This window comes from Scyliorhinus torazame, chromosome 21 (genome assembly GCF_047496885.1).
Source record: "Scyliorhinus torazame isolate Kashiwa2021f chromosome 21, sScyTor2.1, whole genome shotgun sequence".
Taxonomy (NCBI): Eukaryota; Metazoa; Chordata; class Chondrichthyes; order Carcharhiniformes; family Scyliorhinidae; genus Scyliorhinus; species Scyliorhinus torazame.
Window position 1 is genome coordinate 40617027 of NC_092727.1, and position 16298 is coordinate 40633324.

Here is a 16298-nt window from a genome sequence, read left to right on the forward strand (position 1 = left end):
TTTTTGTGGTCCCAGGGAGCTTCTCACCACCGATGCCCAATTTAGTTGAGTTCCTGCTGGCAAGTTCACCAGCATCGACTCCTCGCAGATCAGGGTGCAATTTTGACCGGCAGCCCCAATCTTCATCCTGCCCTTCAGACCCCCCCACTTTATCGACTCCCTCAATGCCCTTTGTTGAGGCCCGTGGACCCCCCCCCCACTCCCCTCATCATCCCTCCAATGGGCAAGGTCCCCTCCACCGTCCCAAACCCTGGCAGTGCCACCCTGGAACCTAGTAAGCGTTCTTTTTTCCAGGTGCCTGGGGAGTGCCAGGGTGCTACCCTGCCCTGTCCCCAACGACCCGAGGGTAGGTCTCTAATGGCTTGCAAGGTCGCCCAAGCTGCTGTCACACCTGGTTCACTTTTCTGTGATCCAGTACCAAACGGCACCCTGACTAGGTCTCACAGGCACTGCTGTTGTATTAAAGTAAGCCTAATGGTTCATTTAAATATGCACATCTAGATCTCGCCCAGTGAGCGCGAGATCCAAATCGCGGCAGGCAAAGCGATCAGCCCGGATTGGAGCCCTATTTGGTGCTCTCGCGCAATTCACTCATTGCGCTTGGATCCGTACCAAGCACAAGAGAGTTGCTGAATTGCACACTATATTTCCAAATTTAGTGGGGAGGGTGGAGCCTAAACCAAACAAACAGAAAAGACACCACATTCACCAGAAAGTTGAAAGAATATTTGTGGTGTGTGATTTAGTTCTTGAGGATAAATTTCAGTGCTGGGACTAATTTCATATGAAATAGAAGTACAAGGGGGAATGCTGAAAAAACACTTGGACCACTTAAGGAAATGAGAACTGCACATCGACTAGTGAGACAACCTGGTCCTGGAAGACTTGTCAGTGAGATGGTGCAGATAAAAGTAATTCTGCAGCAACCTGCCCAGAGGACAAAACCAGTTTGTTTCAAGGGGAACTAAGGAATCTACCTGTATAGACACACCTTCACCTATCCTGAGTCAACCCATTAAAGGGGCAAAACACCAGACACCTCTACTGCTGAAGCACCCGTCAAAGAATTTAAAAATCCCCTGAGCCGATAAAAGACTGTTTTGAGAGACACTTGTTGTACATTTTTAGAAATAGTTCCTTTGTTATTTGAGAATATTCATCAGGGACATAAAGGGGGAGGGATATGGTCGCAAGCCCCTTTAAGAGGGCGAGTCCCCTGAGGGTCATATGACTCAATCTGCCAATGGGGCCGGAGTGCACGAACCTGAGGGGGTGGAGCATGGGTTCCCATTCTGTTCAGTGTTTGTAATCTTGGAATATGGTAGCTTGTATCTCACTCTCAGTACTCACCCGTCTGATGGTCGCCCATCTGTCAGCATATTACAGTCTATCTAGTCTATCATGCTGATAAACTAGGGAGCAAAATAATGACTTAATATTTCTGCCATCTCTTGATTGTTACTTATGGTATTATCCTATTTTTCCCTTAATAGTCCTGTTCCCATCACAGCTTTCATTTTAAGTCAATGTGCCCATGAAAATTTTACTATTTTGCTTTAAAAAAAAATAATTCAAATTCTCAAACTGCCACGTGGGAACTTAAACCCATTTTCTCTGGATTGCTAATGAAGTAACATTGCCAGGTTTCATGGGAATGTCACTTTAAGAAATGGTTGTCTGCTCAAGTGGCTTAGTGATGTCAGAGTGTGGGTGGAGCTGAGCTCTGGCTCTGCTTTTTAGTTTTGCTTTGAGGAAAAGCTTGGGTGTGTCTGTGTTTTTTAGTTTTGTTTTAGTTTTGGAGAAGCTGCAATCACAGCAGGATGTGTGTGAATCTCTGCAAGTTTATGAATGTCCATTTGATGATTTCAACGTGGTAACTGTTCTTGTAGTGAAGTTAAGCCTGATGTCTTTCTGTACAAAGGTTTTTTTTTGTCTTATCGATGTCAAAAGGAAAGTTTAAGTATTACTTAGAATGTTGTATTCTTTGGGAGTTGTATTTGAATTGATGGTTGCTAAGACATTCACTGTATGTTTTAAAAAGTTTAACAGAGTTCATAGGATAAACATTGTTTTGCTTTAAAAATTACTTTTAAATTTCTGCTCTACCACACCTGTAGAGTAGGCCGTGTGCTCTCCATACCACAATCTAGTAAAAGTCGTGGGTCAGGTGAACTCCATGATACACTTTGTGGTTCTCTAAACCCTGGCCCATAACACATGACACCAAAAATGCATTGTTTCTTGCTTCCAAATAGATCCAACTGTCTCATCAAAAATAAGCAAAATGTTGCATCAACTGTAAATCTGAAATAAAAAAGGAGAATGCTTGAAATATTCAAGAGGTCTGGTAGCATCTGTGGGGAGAGGACGGCACGGTAGCACAATGGTTAGCACAGTTGCTTCACAGCTCCAGGGTCCCAGGTTTGATTCCCGGCTTGGGTCACTGTCTGTGCGGAGTCTTCACATTCTCCCTGTGTCTGCGTGGGTTTCCTCCAAGTGCTCCGGTTTCCTCCCACAGTCCAAAGATGTGCAGGTTAGATGGATTGGCCATGCTAAACTGCCCTTAGGTTAGGTGGGGTTACTGGGTTACGGAGATGGGATGGAGGTGTGGGCTGAAGTAGAGTGCTCTTTGCAAGAGCCGGTGCAAACTCGATGGGCCGAATGGCCTCCTTCTGCACTGTAAATTCTATGAGAGATAGAGAGTAAACATTTCAGGTCAATGACCATCAGAATATCAGATGTATTGACTGTTCTTACAAATACAAAACTGGGGAATAACACCTCTCTCCATCTCTCTCTCTTCCTTTGTTGTCCAAGGGCTGTTAATCAAGGGCTTATGCTATGATAGTACCATGTTGCAAGGGTTTGGGGCAGGCTCCAGGAACTATCTCCAGCTGGTGCAGGGATTGAACCACATTGTTGGCATTACCCAACATCACATTCTTGAAATCTAGACAGCTGAGCTAACCAAGCACTGGATAATACTTACATAAATGAAGATAACGTTCCCGTCCCATAAGCTTGCCCAACAGTGGGTGAGGAGATGAAGCACTGGTATGAATTATGTGCCCGATATTAATCCACAAATAATTTTCTGATGACGAGATCTTCCAGTCCCGCTGGCGGCAACCCCCACCATGGGTTCCCCATCGGCGGAAGGTGCGAGCTACTGGAAAACCTGTTGACAGCAGTGAGACTGGGAGATCCTGCCACTGGCAAATGTCTAGCCACCTCCGCTGCAAAACCATGCCTGAGGGTGGGGGTGGAAAACCCATCCAAGCATTTGTTACTCATCTTGATCTGAAAGTCATACTCACCCTTGTTCTGTTCAAATCTTTAGGCCATGAGCCAAACTGTGGTGGAAGCAAAAACAAAACAAAACACAGTCTCTCATTAAAAGGTGTTTTCATTGCCTGCGTTAAAAGAAATCTCTGCCTCTTTCCCAATGGACACTCTATTATAGTTCAATGAGGAGCTCAAAAGCTCAATAAAATGCACAACCAATATGATGAGCCTGGCAGTGAATTAGCAATCAAAAGTTAGTTAATTTTCAGTCATGTTTGATAAATGGCCAATTAGCTTACTATTAGGATCATTAACATTTAAGGAAAAATTATGAGCAAAGGACAAAATAATTAGAGTGTTACCAAACATTCTGTACTCTCAGATAAGTGTTGTAATATTAGAAGCAAATTTCCTCTGGGCTTTTGAAAGACTCTTTATAATTACCTGTACAATGTGTTGCCTGTATTCTAATTGTTTTTCATGACTCACATGTTTTAATTGTGGCTGTAATGTGGAAATTACATTGATGATCTTTGATCAGATTGGTTATTGATTCAATCAGTCGAACATTTGATTGACCCGAAATATTGGTTCAATCCATTGCGTTGTTCAATGTAGATGTGCCAAGTCAACACATTTTGCAGCTTATACCTTCTAAATGTAGATGTGCATTTTATGATGGCTGCCTCCTGTTCTCAGCTGTCTGGAGATTGAGGACGTATGAAGTAAAATCAATCTGGTTATAATGAGAACATTTCGATTGAGCATACATAAGACAAAGCAGAACAGCTTTAAAAGTATTAAAGTCGGTGAATTCTGAGGGTATATTCCTGACAGTTCTCTGTAAAAAAATGTTTTAGAATGGACAAAGAGAAAGGCCATAATGGATTTGGTGAAACTATGCCCATGCTCTGATTAAATTTTTTTTAACAGCATTGTGAGAGAGAAGGGAGAGTTGCAAACTGGTATTTTTAAATTTCAGTGGTGGTTCGACTGTTAATGGGTAAATCTACTGACAAACAGTAGCAAGTTTTCTGAATATATTTGGCCGAGGGCAAAGCTATCACATGTCCCCTCCAAGACAAAGGCTCTATTTGTGTTGTTAAATAACCATAGGTAAGAGGCAGTATTAGCTCAAAAGAAGACATAATCAAATGCAAGGAATCATTAAAATCCTGCAGGCTTGAAAATGATAGAAATGGCAAAGAATGTTTGGAGGGCCAAAGGGCCTGTTCCTGTGCTGCATTGTTCTTTGTAATAAGGAATGCCAAGAGGAATATGAAATAATACTGCAAATAATATTGAAGCGAACAACACAATATGGACCAGCAACCATTTCCTCTCCAATGTTGATCAACATATTGGCACCTCCTCCTCCGATGCCTCTCGTCCATCATCCAACTGGGTGGGTTAGCGTTTCTTGGTTCCATTCTTATCTTTCCAGTTATTGACCTCTAACGGTTCACCGGCAATCACCAGCGATGGTTTCTCTTCCCGCTCCCAACGTCTTTCCCTGGAGTGGCTGAAGGATATATCCTTAGTTCCATTCTATTTCACATCTAGGTCAACTGGTTAGTGACTTCATCTGAAAACAGACTATCAGATTTCACACTACCTCACCACCACCTCTCTAAATACGCCAATATTTGTCACACTGCTTGTCTGGCACCCAGCACTGGAGGAGCAAACATTTCTTCCAAAAACAAAAAGTGGAAAAATCTAAGCTATTGATTTTGGTCCCAACCACAGAATGTTCTCCTCAGCCATCAACCCAACCACCAACCTTGCCATTGTCTGAGGTTTAACAGGGCAGTTCGCAATATTTATGTCATATACGAAATTATATCAGCTCGATCACCAAGGCCACGTATTTACACTTCCATAACCTTAAATATCTTGCTCATTCCTCAGCTCATCTACTCAAGAAACCATCATCCATGCCTTTGTTACCTTTGGGTTTGACTAGCCCAATCCTCTCCCGACAGACCTCCAGTCATTATCTTGAACTCATCTAAAATGCTACTGCTTGTATCCTAATTCGTACCAATCGTCACATTCACCCATCTTGGCCCTGGTCTTAAATTCTTATCCTTGTTTTCAAACATATTCATGGTCCCCGCTCTCCCCATCTCTATATCCTACTTCAGCATCACAACCCTCCAAGATCTCCGTGCTCCTCCAAACCTGGCATCCTGGCTTCTTTTGGCAGCCTTGAAGTACCTGGCCCTGGAATTTCCTCTATCTCTCGAACTCTGTCTTCATTTAAGGGGCCATATCAATGCAATTGTAAAAACATCAGGCTAGATTCTCTGCGCCCTGACGGCGAAATCTGGTTCGGTGACGGGGCGTTTCCCGTACGAAATCGTGACCTTCGCCGGTTCCACGATTCTCCACCCCCGAAGAGCAGCACATTCGGGGAGTATGCCGTGCCGATTATCCACTACCTCAGGCCATTGCCTGAGGCCCACCCCGCTATTCTCCATCCCCGACCGGCCGAATTCCTGATAGCGTGGACTACTCATGGTCCCACCATGCATGATACCCGCGTAGCGGCTGCGGTCTCAGTCCGGGGCCGTCACATGTGGGGGAAAGCCGATCTGAGGGCAGGGGGGTCCTCATTTGGGAGTGGGGGCTATGTGTACGGGCGATCCTCGTCAGGTGAGCAGCCAATGTGGGGCACTATTTCAGGGATCCACGTCCGTGGGCTGAGTCCGCCATGAAGCATTGTACAGCCGCTGGAGGCTGCTGCTGTGCGACCACTGACCCAGAAGTGCGGGGGGCCATATCAGCAGCTGGAGCTGTGATCTCTATGACAGCTGCCTGCTAGCCCCCTGCAAGGCAGTGAATCTGTGGCCTTTTGACGCCAGTTTTCCTGGCATAAAAGACCACAGTTTTTGCAACGGCGTGGGGACATAGTCCCAAAAACGGAGAAGCCAGCCCATAGTCAGGCAAGAATATAAGTTAGCACTTCATATCCATTTTCAGAGAGAAAATAAAAGACAAAATAGCAGTAGTGCAAGCAACTTAAATGTCCATTTAGCTTAATAATTTAATGGATTTAATAGTAAAATGTAATGTCGCGACAGTCCCAGATGACAGAAGATGTCCTCCCCTTTCAGATAGAGCTGACTGGTGGTGATTTAACCTGAGGGTCATCACACCTCAGATGAGGGACAAGGTTGAGAAGGAAGAATCTTCATGAATAAGCTCAGTTGGTATGGGAATTGAACCCACGCTGTTGTCACCACTCTGCATCACAAACCAGCTGTCCAGCCATCCCCCTTTGTGGCTATAATATTTGATAATAAGAAAAATAATGGGGCTTCAGGGAGGGAAATATCCTTGAAGTAAAGGTACCTACTCCAAGATATTAAACAAATTATGGCAGATGCGTCAGTCATAGCGTACAAAAGTTCTTTAGTTGCCGGATTTGGAAAATTGGGAAACGGGCATTTGTTTTCTCAGTAAAGTGGGAGAGAGAATGTAGCAACCTCAGACCTGTTAGTTTAACATTAGTTTAATCATCAGTCAGACAGTTGCTGGAATCCACCTTTGTAACCCACTAAACACTTGGACAGGCATCTGTTTACCAGACAGTCCACATGGATATAAGAAAGGCAAGTCATGTTTAAGTAATCTAATTAAATTTCTTAAACAGAGTAATGGCATGGTTAAATACGTGAGTGGCGATGGATGTCGGTCACATGAACTTCCAGAAAGCTTAATGGAATGTTGGTCTTTGTAGCTTTGAGATTGGAATTAAAATCTGAAGTGATTTTTATTTTCTGTTACCTTGGTCAGGCCCCATCTTGAATACTGGCTTCAATTTTGGGCATCAAATTTCAGGAAAGGTATTTGGGTCTCAGAAAATCGCAGCACAGATTCATCACAATGATACCAAGAGTTAAAGGATTCAATTATAAGAACAGAAGGCATGTTTTGGCTTATATGTTCTTGAATTCAGACGTTTGAGGGAGTGAGCGGTGGTGCAGCAGTGGTGTTCAATCAAGATTTTATGAAATAATTAAGAGATTTAAAGGACAGTTATGTAGAAACTGGGATGGATTTCTCTTCAGGGAATGGGAAACAGAAGTTGGGATCGTTTCCAGGTTCCAAACTCACCCTTGGGGAGAAACAGTCAGTCACTGGGATTTCAAATTAGGGCATCTGTTGTATGTTCAGTAGGTCTCACAAAGAGGTTCTGAGTTTTGTATGGCTGCATATTAAGTGTTTATTGAGAACACATAGATATACATATAAATACAAGATAATTCCATGTTTGCTTCTACACAAGCCTCTGTCCAGTCCACAACTGATCCTAGTCTAAGCTATGTGTCGCTTTACTCTACACTGTGGCTGGTATTGTATTCCAGTCCCACATTATGCTATGTCAGATCATAGAATCATAGATTTTACAGTACGGAATGAGGCCATTTGGTCCATTGAGTCTGCACCGGCCCTTGGAAAGATCATCCGACCTAAGCCCCCACCTCCAGCCTATCCCCATAAACCAGTGCCCCACATAACCTTCTTAGACACGAAGGGCAATTTAGCATGGCCAATCCACCTAATCTTTGGACTATGGGAGGAAACCGGAGCACCCGGGGGTAACCCACGCAGACACGGGAGAAAGTGCAGGCTCCGCACAGACAGTGACCCAAGCATAGAATCGAACCTGGGACCCTGGAGCTGTGAAGCAACTAAGCTAACCACAGTGCTACCGTGCCGCCCGTACACTTATTCTGCACCTCTCTCCATTCTTTACCCAATATACTTTCATTACAATTGTGCTACCCCTTCTGTGACACCTTCCCTGCCTCCTGCCAAGTCTCTGGCTTTACTGACAGCATAAATTCAGATGGTTTAGAGGCTTGATGATTCTTCCAGGTCTCTTTCTGGTCACATTTGGAGGAGTGACAGAGTCTGTTTGTTCTGGACAACCTTTGCTGATTTGGAATTTGGGTAGTTGTCTGTGTCATTCGTAGCCTGAGGTCTCTCAGCCACAGCTCCTTTTCCGAGAAGACACTAGCGCTGGCTCCCATGTCCAATTTGAAATCGGTGAGGTGAGCATTTACTGAGATGTCTGCATTCCAAAAATAGAATTCAGGATCATTGACCTCAACCTACAGGTCTCTTTCTGGTATGGTACCTCAGTCTCATAGATTGTCTTGAATCCTTCAACCATCTGGATGTCTTAGCATTGCATAGCTTTCCGAAGAGCCCCAGGCACTTGCCGTTGAAACACCACACTGGGATCGCCTGTGAGGACATTTTGCTCCTCAGTTGCACATGGTCACCCACCCTCTTGTGGTCAGTTTGCATATTGCCTTCCTTGGCCTGGAGTCTCTCTACACCTTTGTCGCTTTCCTTGCTGGACAATTGTGGTTACTCTCCACCATGGCTCACTTTCGCCACATAAAATAGATTGGTGCCGTTGGCAGGTCATTGGACATGTTTGCTGAATGTTGCTCTCTCTAAAACCTTTTTCCTTCTTAGATTAAAATATGTACCGGAGATTTAAAAAGAGCTGGACCTGCGAGTCGGAGCGGAGATTTAAGAAGTGCGGGAGCTGTGAGTCGGAGCGGAGATTTTAAAAGACCGCGGCCTAGTTTCGGGAGCCGTTCGGAGGAGGAGGAGCAGTCTCTGTCAGGGAGAGAACCTGAGAACATCTAAGACCCTCAGAAGGTAAGAAGGTAAGTAAGTGATTTTTACTCATTTTTACTTTTATTACCTTTTCAAATTGTGTGTGTGTGTGTGGGGGGGACGGGGGACGGGGGGGGGACGGGACTGAAGTGACATCACAGAAAAGCTGTGACCTGAGTGGCTGGTTGGGAATCTACACTAAATTTAAAAAATTAAGCATTGGTAACAAATTAAACATAATTACTTAATTATAATTTAGAGGGTTATCGAAGCCAGAGATCGGTGAGTACTATATTTAGCTTTCACATTTATAGTAGAAATCTAGTGCTAGGAAACAGATAGTTAAGAGTAACTTAAAAAAAATTTTTTTTTAAAAACCTTTTAATTTTAATTTACTAATTAATTGACGCAATGTCAGTTAGAGGGGTGCAGTGCTCTGACTGTGAGATGTGGCAGGTCCGGGAGGCTTCCAGCGTCCCGGATGGCTTCATCTGCAGAAAGTGCACCCAACTGGAGCTCCTCACAGACCACATGGTTCAGTTGGAGCAGCAATTGGATGCACTTAGGAGCATGCAGGTGGCGGAAAGCGTCATAGATCGCAGTTATATAAATGTGGTCACACCCAAGGTGCAGGCAGAGAAATGGGTGACCACCAGAAAGGGCAGGCAGTCAGTGCAGGAATCCCCTGTGGGTGTCCCCCTCTCGAACAGGTATACCCCTTTGGATACTGTCGGGGGGGGGGGGGGATAGCCTATCAGGGGAAAATAGCAGCAGCCAGAGCAGTGGCACCATGGCTGGCTCTGAAGTTCAGAAGGGAGGGTCAAACCGCAAAAGAGCAATAGTAATAGGGGACTCTATAATCAGGGGCACAGATAGGCGCTTCTGTGGACGTGAAAGAGACTCCAGGATGGTATGTTGCCTCCCTGGTGCCAGGGTCCAGGATGTCTCCGAACGGGTAGAGGGCATCCTGAAGGGGGAGGGCAAACAGGCAGAGGTCGTTGTACATATTGGTACTAACGACATAGGCAGGAAGGGGCATGAGGTCCTGCAGCAGGAGTTCAGGGAGCTAGGCAGAAAGTTAAAAGACAGGACCTCTAGGGTTGTAAACTCGGGATTACTCCCTGTGCCACGTGCCAGTGAGGCTAGAAATAGGAAGATAGAGCAGCTAACACGTGGCTAAACAGCTGGTGTAGGAGGGAGGGTTTCCATTATCTGGACCACTGGGCGCTCTTCCGGGGCAGGTGTGACCTATATAAGGACGGGTTGCATCTAAACTGGAGAGGCATAAATATCCTGGCCGCGAGGTTTGCTAGTGTCACACGGGAGGGTTTAAACTAGTATGGCAGGGGGGTGGGCACGGGAGCAATAGGTCAGAAGGTGAGAGCATTGAGGGAGAACTAGGGAATAGGGACAGTGGGGCTCTGAGGCAGAGCAGACAGGGAGAAGTTGCTGAACACAGCAGATCTGGTGGCCTGAAGTGCATATGTTTTAATGCAAGAAGTATTATGGGTAAGGCAGATGAACTTAGAGCTTGGATTAGTACTTGGAACTATGATGTTGTTGCCATTACAGACACCTGGTTAAGGGAAGGGCAGGATTGGCAGTTAAACGTTCCAGGATTTAGATGTTTCAGGCGGGATAGAGGGGGATGTAAAAGGGGTGGTGGAGTTGCACTACTGGTTCGGGAGAATATCACAGCTGTACTTCGGGAGGACAGCTCAGAGGGCAGTGAGGCTATAAGGGTAGAGATCAGGAATAAGAAGGGTGCAGTCACAGTGTTGGGGGTTTACTACAGGCCTCCCAACAGCCAGTGGGAGATAGAGGAGCAGATAGGTAGACAGATTTTGGAGAAGAGTAAAAACAACAGGGTTGTGGTGATGGGAGACTTCAACTTCCCCAATATTGACTGGGACTCACTTAGTGCCAGGGGCTTAGACGGGGCAGAGTTTGTAAGGAATATCCAGGAGGGCTTCTTAAAACAATATTTAGACAGTCCAACTAGGGAAGGGGCGGTACTGGACCTGGTATTGGGGAATGAGCCCGGCCAGGTGGTAGAAGTTTCATTAGGGGAGCATTTCAGGAACAGTGACCACAATTCAGTAAGTTTTAAAGTGCTGGTGGGCATGGGTAAGAGTGGTCCTAGGATGAATGTGCTAAATTGGGGGAAGGCTAATTATAACAATATTAGGCGGGAACTGAAGAACCTAGATTGGGGCGGATGTTTGAGGGCAAATCAACATCTGACATGTGGGAGGCTTTCAAGTGTCAGTTGAAAGGAATTCAGGACCGGCATGTTCCTCTGAGGAAGAAGGATAAATACGGCAATTTTCGGGAACCTTGGATAATGAGAGATATTGTAGGCCTCGTCAAAAAAAAAAGGAGGCATTTGTCAGGGCTAAAAGGCTGGGAACAGACGAAGCCTGTGTGGAATATAAGGAAAGTAGGAAGGAACTTAAGCAAGGAGTCAGGAGGGCTAGAAGGGGTCACGAAAAGTCATTGGCAAATAGGGTTAAGGAAAATCCCAAGGCTTTTACACGTACATAAAAAGCAAGAGGGTAGCCAGAGAAAGGGTTGGCCCACTGAAGGATAGGCAAGGGAATCTATGTGTGGAGCCAGAGGAAATGGGAGAGGTACTAAATGAATACTTTGCATCAGTATTCACCAAAGAGAAGGAATTGGTAGATGTTGAGTCTGGAGAAGGGTCTGTAGATAGCCTGGGTCACATTGAGATCCAAAAAGACGAGGTGTTGGGCGTCTTAAAAAATATTCAGGTAGATAAGTCCCCAGGGCCTGATGGGATCTACCCCAGAATACTGAAGGAGGCTGGAGAGGAAATTGCTGAGGCCTTGACAGAAATCTTTGGATCCTCACTGTCTTCAGGTGATGTCCCGGAGGACTGGAGAATAGCCAATGTTGTTCCTCTGTTTAAGAAGGGTAGCAAGGATAATCCAGGGAACTACAGGCCGGTGAGCCTTACTTCAGTGGTAGTGAAATTTCTGGAGAGCATTCTTCGAGACAGGATCTACTCCCATTTGGAAGCAAATGGACATATTCGTGAGAGGCAGCATGGTTTTGTGAAGGGGAGGTCGTGTCTCACTAACTTGATAGAGTTTTTCCAGGAGGTCACAAAGATGATTGATGCAGGTAAGGCAGTGGATGGTGTCTATATGGACTTCAGTAAGGCCTTCGACAAGGTCCCTCATGGTAGACTAGTACAAAAGGTGAAGTCACATGGGATCAGGGGTGAGCTGGCAAGGTGGATACAGAACTGGCTAGGTCATAGAAGGCAGAGAGTAGCAATGGAAGGATGCTTTTCTAATTGGAGGGCTGTGACCAGTGGTGTTCCACAGGGATCAGTGCTGGGACCTTTGCTCTTTGTAGTATATATAAATGATTTGGAGGAAAATGTAACTGGTCTGATTAGTAAGTTTGCAGACGACACAAAGGTTGGTGGAATTGCGGATAGCGATGAGGACTGTCAGAGGATACAGCAGGATTTAGATTGTTTGGAGACTTGGGCGGAGAGATGGCAGATGGAGTTTAATCCGGACAAATGTGAGGTAATGCATTTTGGAAGGTCTAATGCAGGTAGGGAATATACAGTGAATGGTAGAACCCTCAAGAGTATTGAAAGTCAGGGAGATCTAGGAGTACAGGTCCACAGGTCACTGAAAGGGGCAACACAGGTGGAGAATGTTGTCAAGAAGGCATACGGCATGCTTGCCTTCATTGGCCGGGGCATTGAGTATAAGAATTGGCAAGTCATGTTGCAGCTGTATAGAACCTTAGTTAGGCCACACTTGGAGTATAGTGTTCAATTCTGGTCGCCACACTACCAGAAGGATGTGGAGGCTTTAGAGAGGGTGCAGAAGAGATTTACCAGAATGTTGCCTGGTATGGAGGGTATTAGCTATGAGGAGCGGTTGAATAAACTCGGTTTGTTCTCACTGGAACGACGGAGGTTGTCGGGCGACCTGATAGAGGTCTACAAAATTATGAGGGGCATAGACAGAGTGGATAATCAGAGGCTTTTCCCCAGGGTAGAGGGGTCAATTACTAGAGGGCATAGGTTTAAGGTGCGAGGGGCAAGGTTTAGAGTAGATGTACGAGGCAAGTTTTTTACGCCGAGGGTAGTGGGTGCCTGGAACTCGCTGCCGGAGGAGGTGGTGGAAGCAGGGACGATAGTGACATTTAAGGGGCATCTTGACAAATACATGAATAGGATGGGAATAGAGGGATACAGACCCAGGAAGTGTAGAAGATTGTAGTTTAGTCGGGCAGCATGGTCGGCACGGGCTTGGAGGGCCGAAGGGCCTGTTCCTATGCTGTACATTTCTTTGTTCTTTGTTCTTTGTACCAAATGCCTTTAGAACTTCATCAGATTTATCTGAGGTTGTAATTATTTTTTGACTCGCACTACGATTATCGGCTAAAGGACCCATTGAATAAAGTACTGTCGGAGATACTATGCAGCGGTGATGATCATGACTCTTTGGGGTTTTGTCCTTTGCAGCAATTTGCTAGATCAATGATTTGACGTGCTCCCTGTGATGCTGGAGGATTTTTGAGTATTTTATAATCAATCCCTAGCTTTGGCTGAGGTTTTTAAATCTTCCTCTTTTTTAACAAGAAGCTCGGCCACCACATGGGGCACCGATTTGGAACACAAGCTGGTGGCGATGTTTCTGAAATGGGCTGTTCTGACTTTCTTCCAGCATTGAAGCTTTTTCAATTAGTCCTTGCCTAGGATTGCATTTTTGCTCACCCCTGCTAGGCCCTTGACTCTGCACTCTGTGGGCATTCAGAATGGACCTCCATGTGTTCTTGTGAAGTCCTCAGCTGCACATCAAAGTTTTCTCTTCTAGCTTTCGGCTTCCAATTCGGCAATGGAATTTCTTTCATGTGATCTACCTCTGTTTCCTCAGTTCAGGTGCTTTCAGCCGGGTCTGAATGCGTCTCTTTTAATTTTCCAGTTTCTGAATTTCTGCTCCAACTTCTCTGAAGTCCTGAGTTTTGTTGTATGTTGTGTATTCAGTAGGTCTCACAAAGAGGTCCTGAGACTTGGATGGTTCAGCATTAAACATTTCTTGATAACAGATAACTATGCACATTTATAGAGGGTCGAGCTGAAGCTATGAGCTAATTTTGAGCTTGCTTCTTTACAGGTCTCTGTACAGTCCATAACTGACGCTAGTGTTGGGTCATGTGTCTCTTTACTTCACACTCTGGATCGTACTGTTTCCAGTTCCACACTATCCCTTTCTATGTCAGGCACCCTTATGCTACAGCTTCCCTTTAATTGGCATGGAGACAGTTTCCCCATCCAATTAATGATGATATGGCCAATGGCTTACCTCACACAAAGGGCCTTGAAGACTGCTTGCAGATCTGACCTCATAGGCCTGCAACTGGGTGCACGTCTTCAGGCACCTAAACTGGCCCCTGTCAGGGTGGGAGACTGAAAAATCCCAGTTTACCTCCTTTAATTGTCCATAATGAGCCTAATCGACTCTCTGCCTCACGCAGTTGGGTAGCCCTGCTAGCCCTGAACCCATCCCCATACAAAATGGCCAACATTGGAAAAGGAGTCGGGAAATCAGCATGTTGGCTGACTTTAGTATTTTCAGGTCCTGTCTGCCTCTGTTCCAGCCCACAGCATGTCCTCGAAATTCAACCCACTATTTCCTTCCGAGCGGAAAACAGAGCAATCTTCAAAATAGGGCTAGGCCATTTCTGACGAAAGTCAAGAATCATTTTGTCATTCAAAGGGGATTGTAAGTCTTGAACCCATCCTGCCTGAACTGTAGATGCTGGATCAATTGAAAACTGACAATCAATCGAGTTTTGCTAAGTAAGAGGAAGAAGCAATATGGAAATAAAAACAGCTTGAGCAACAGATCACCCATGGTTTACTTGAACAGTGGAATGTCCTTGAGAGGCTGAATGACCTTATCTTTCCCTGACCTTATCTTTCCCTGACCTTGTCCCATCTACCCTAACATTGCTGAGATTCAGCTAATTACAAACATTCCTCCGATATAACAATTTCATATTGGATTAAGAGTGAATACGTCAAGGTGTCTCTTTTTGAACTGACTAGAGCAAGAAACCTCAGTTAATACAATGCAATTGATATGTATCTGACAAGAAGCTGTGGGATATGCATGAAAGTACGTCAATGTGGTATTCAAGATTACCGAGTAAAGTGCTACCAAGCCAGTAACTTGATGGATTGTTGTGGATTTATAATTTAAAAATGCATTTTGATAAATAGAAATTCATTGACTTAGATCTCTAGTAATCAAAGCTCATGTGACATGTCTGTTAATATTTTAACTGTTTTTGCAAAAGCAATAGGATCAGCGGAACGTGGTAATTATTTCAGACCTGGGGCGTGATTCTCTGACCCCCCATCGGGTCGGAGAATCGCCGGGGGCTGCCGTGAATCCTGCCCCCGCCATGTCCTGAATTCTCCGCCAACAGAGATTCGGCGGGGGCGGGAATCGTGCCGCGCCGGTCGGCGGGAATCACGCCGGTCAGCGGGCCCACCCCCGGTGATTCTCCGGCCCGCGATGGGCCGATGTCCCGCCGCTGTCAACCCTCTCCAGCCGGCGTGGATTAAACCACCTTGTGAACGGCGGGGGCGGGCACCGGGGTCCTGGGGGGGGGGGGGGGGGGAGCGCGGGGCGATCTGGCCCCGGGACCGGGGCCCACCGATCTGCGGACGGGCCTGTGCCGTGGGGGCACTCTTTTTCTTCCGCCTTCGCCACGGTCTTCACTATGGCGGAGGCGGAAGAGACCCCAACCCCTGCGCATGCGCGGGGATGACGTCAGCAGCCGCCGATGCTCCCGTGCATGCGTTGCCTGGCGAAGTCCTTTTGGCGCCGGCTGGCATGGCGGCAAAGGCCTTTCCCGCCAGCCGGCGGAGCGGAAACCACTCCGGCGCGGGCCTCGCCCCTCAAGGTGCAGAGACTTCTGCACCTTTGGGGCGGCCCAACGCCGGAGTGTTCCGCGCCGTTTTTGGCGCCGGGTAGCGGACATCGCGGCAGTTTGCGGGGAATCCCGCCCCTGGTGCGTACAATTGGTGGAGGTGAAAAAGCTTAACCAAAAAGGAAAATGTTGATTGAAACTGAAGGCAAGTGAATCGTGTACCCAATGCAACCAGGAAAATGAAAAAGCAAGTTCTGGGTGGAAGACAATAGGACGGGTGATTTGTGATCGATCGTGTCATCACTGTGAACAGGACTGAAAATATGAAATCGATGTGAGCAGAGTTAGAGAGTGAAAATGCTAATGTTTTGTCAGAGCCATTCGAGCATAAGGTCCTGACAGGAGTCCACACTGAACCGAACAGGTTGAGTCAAAGGAAA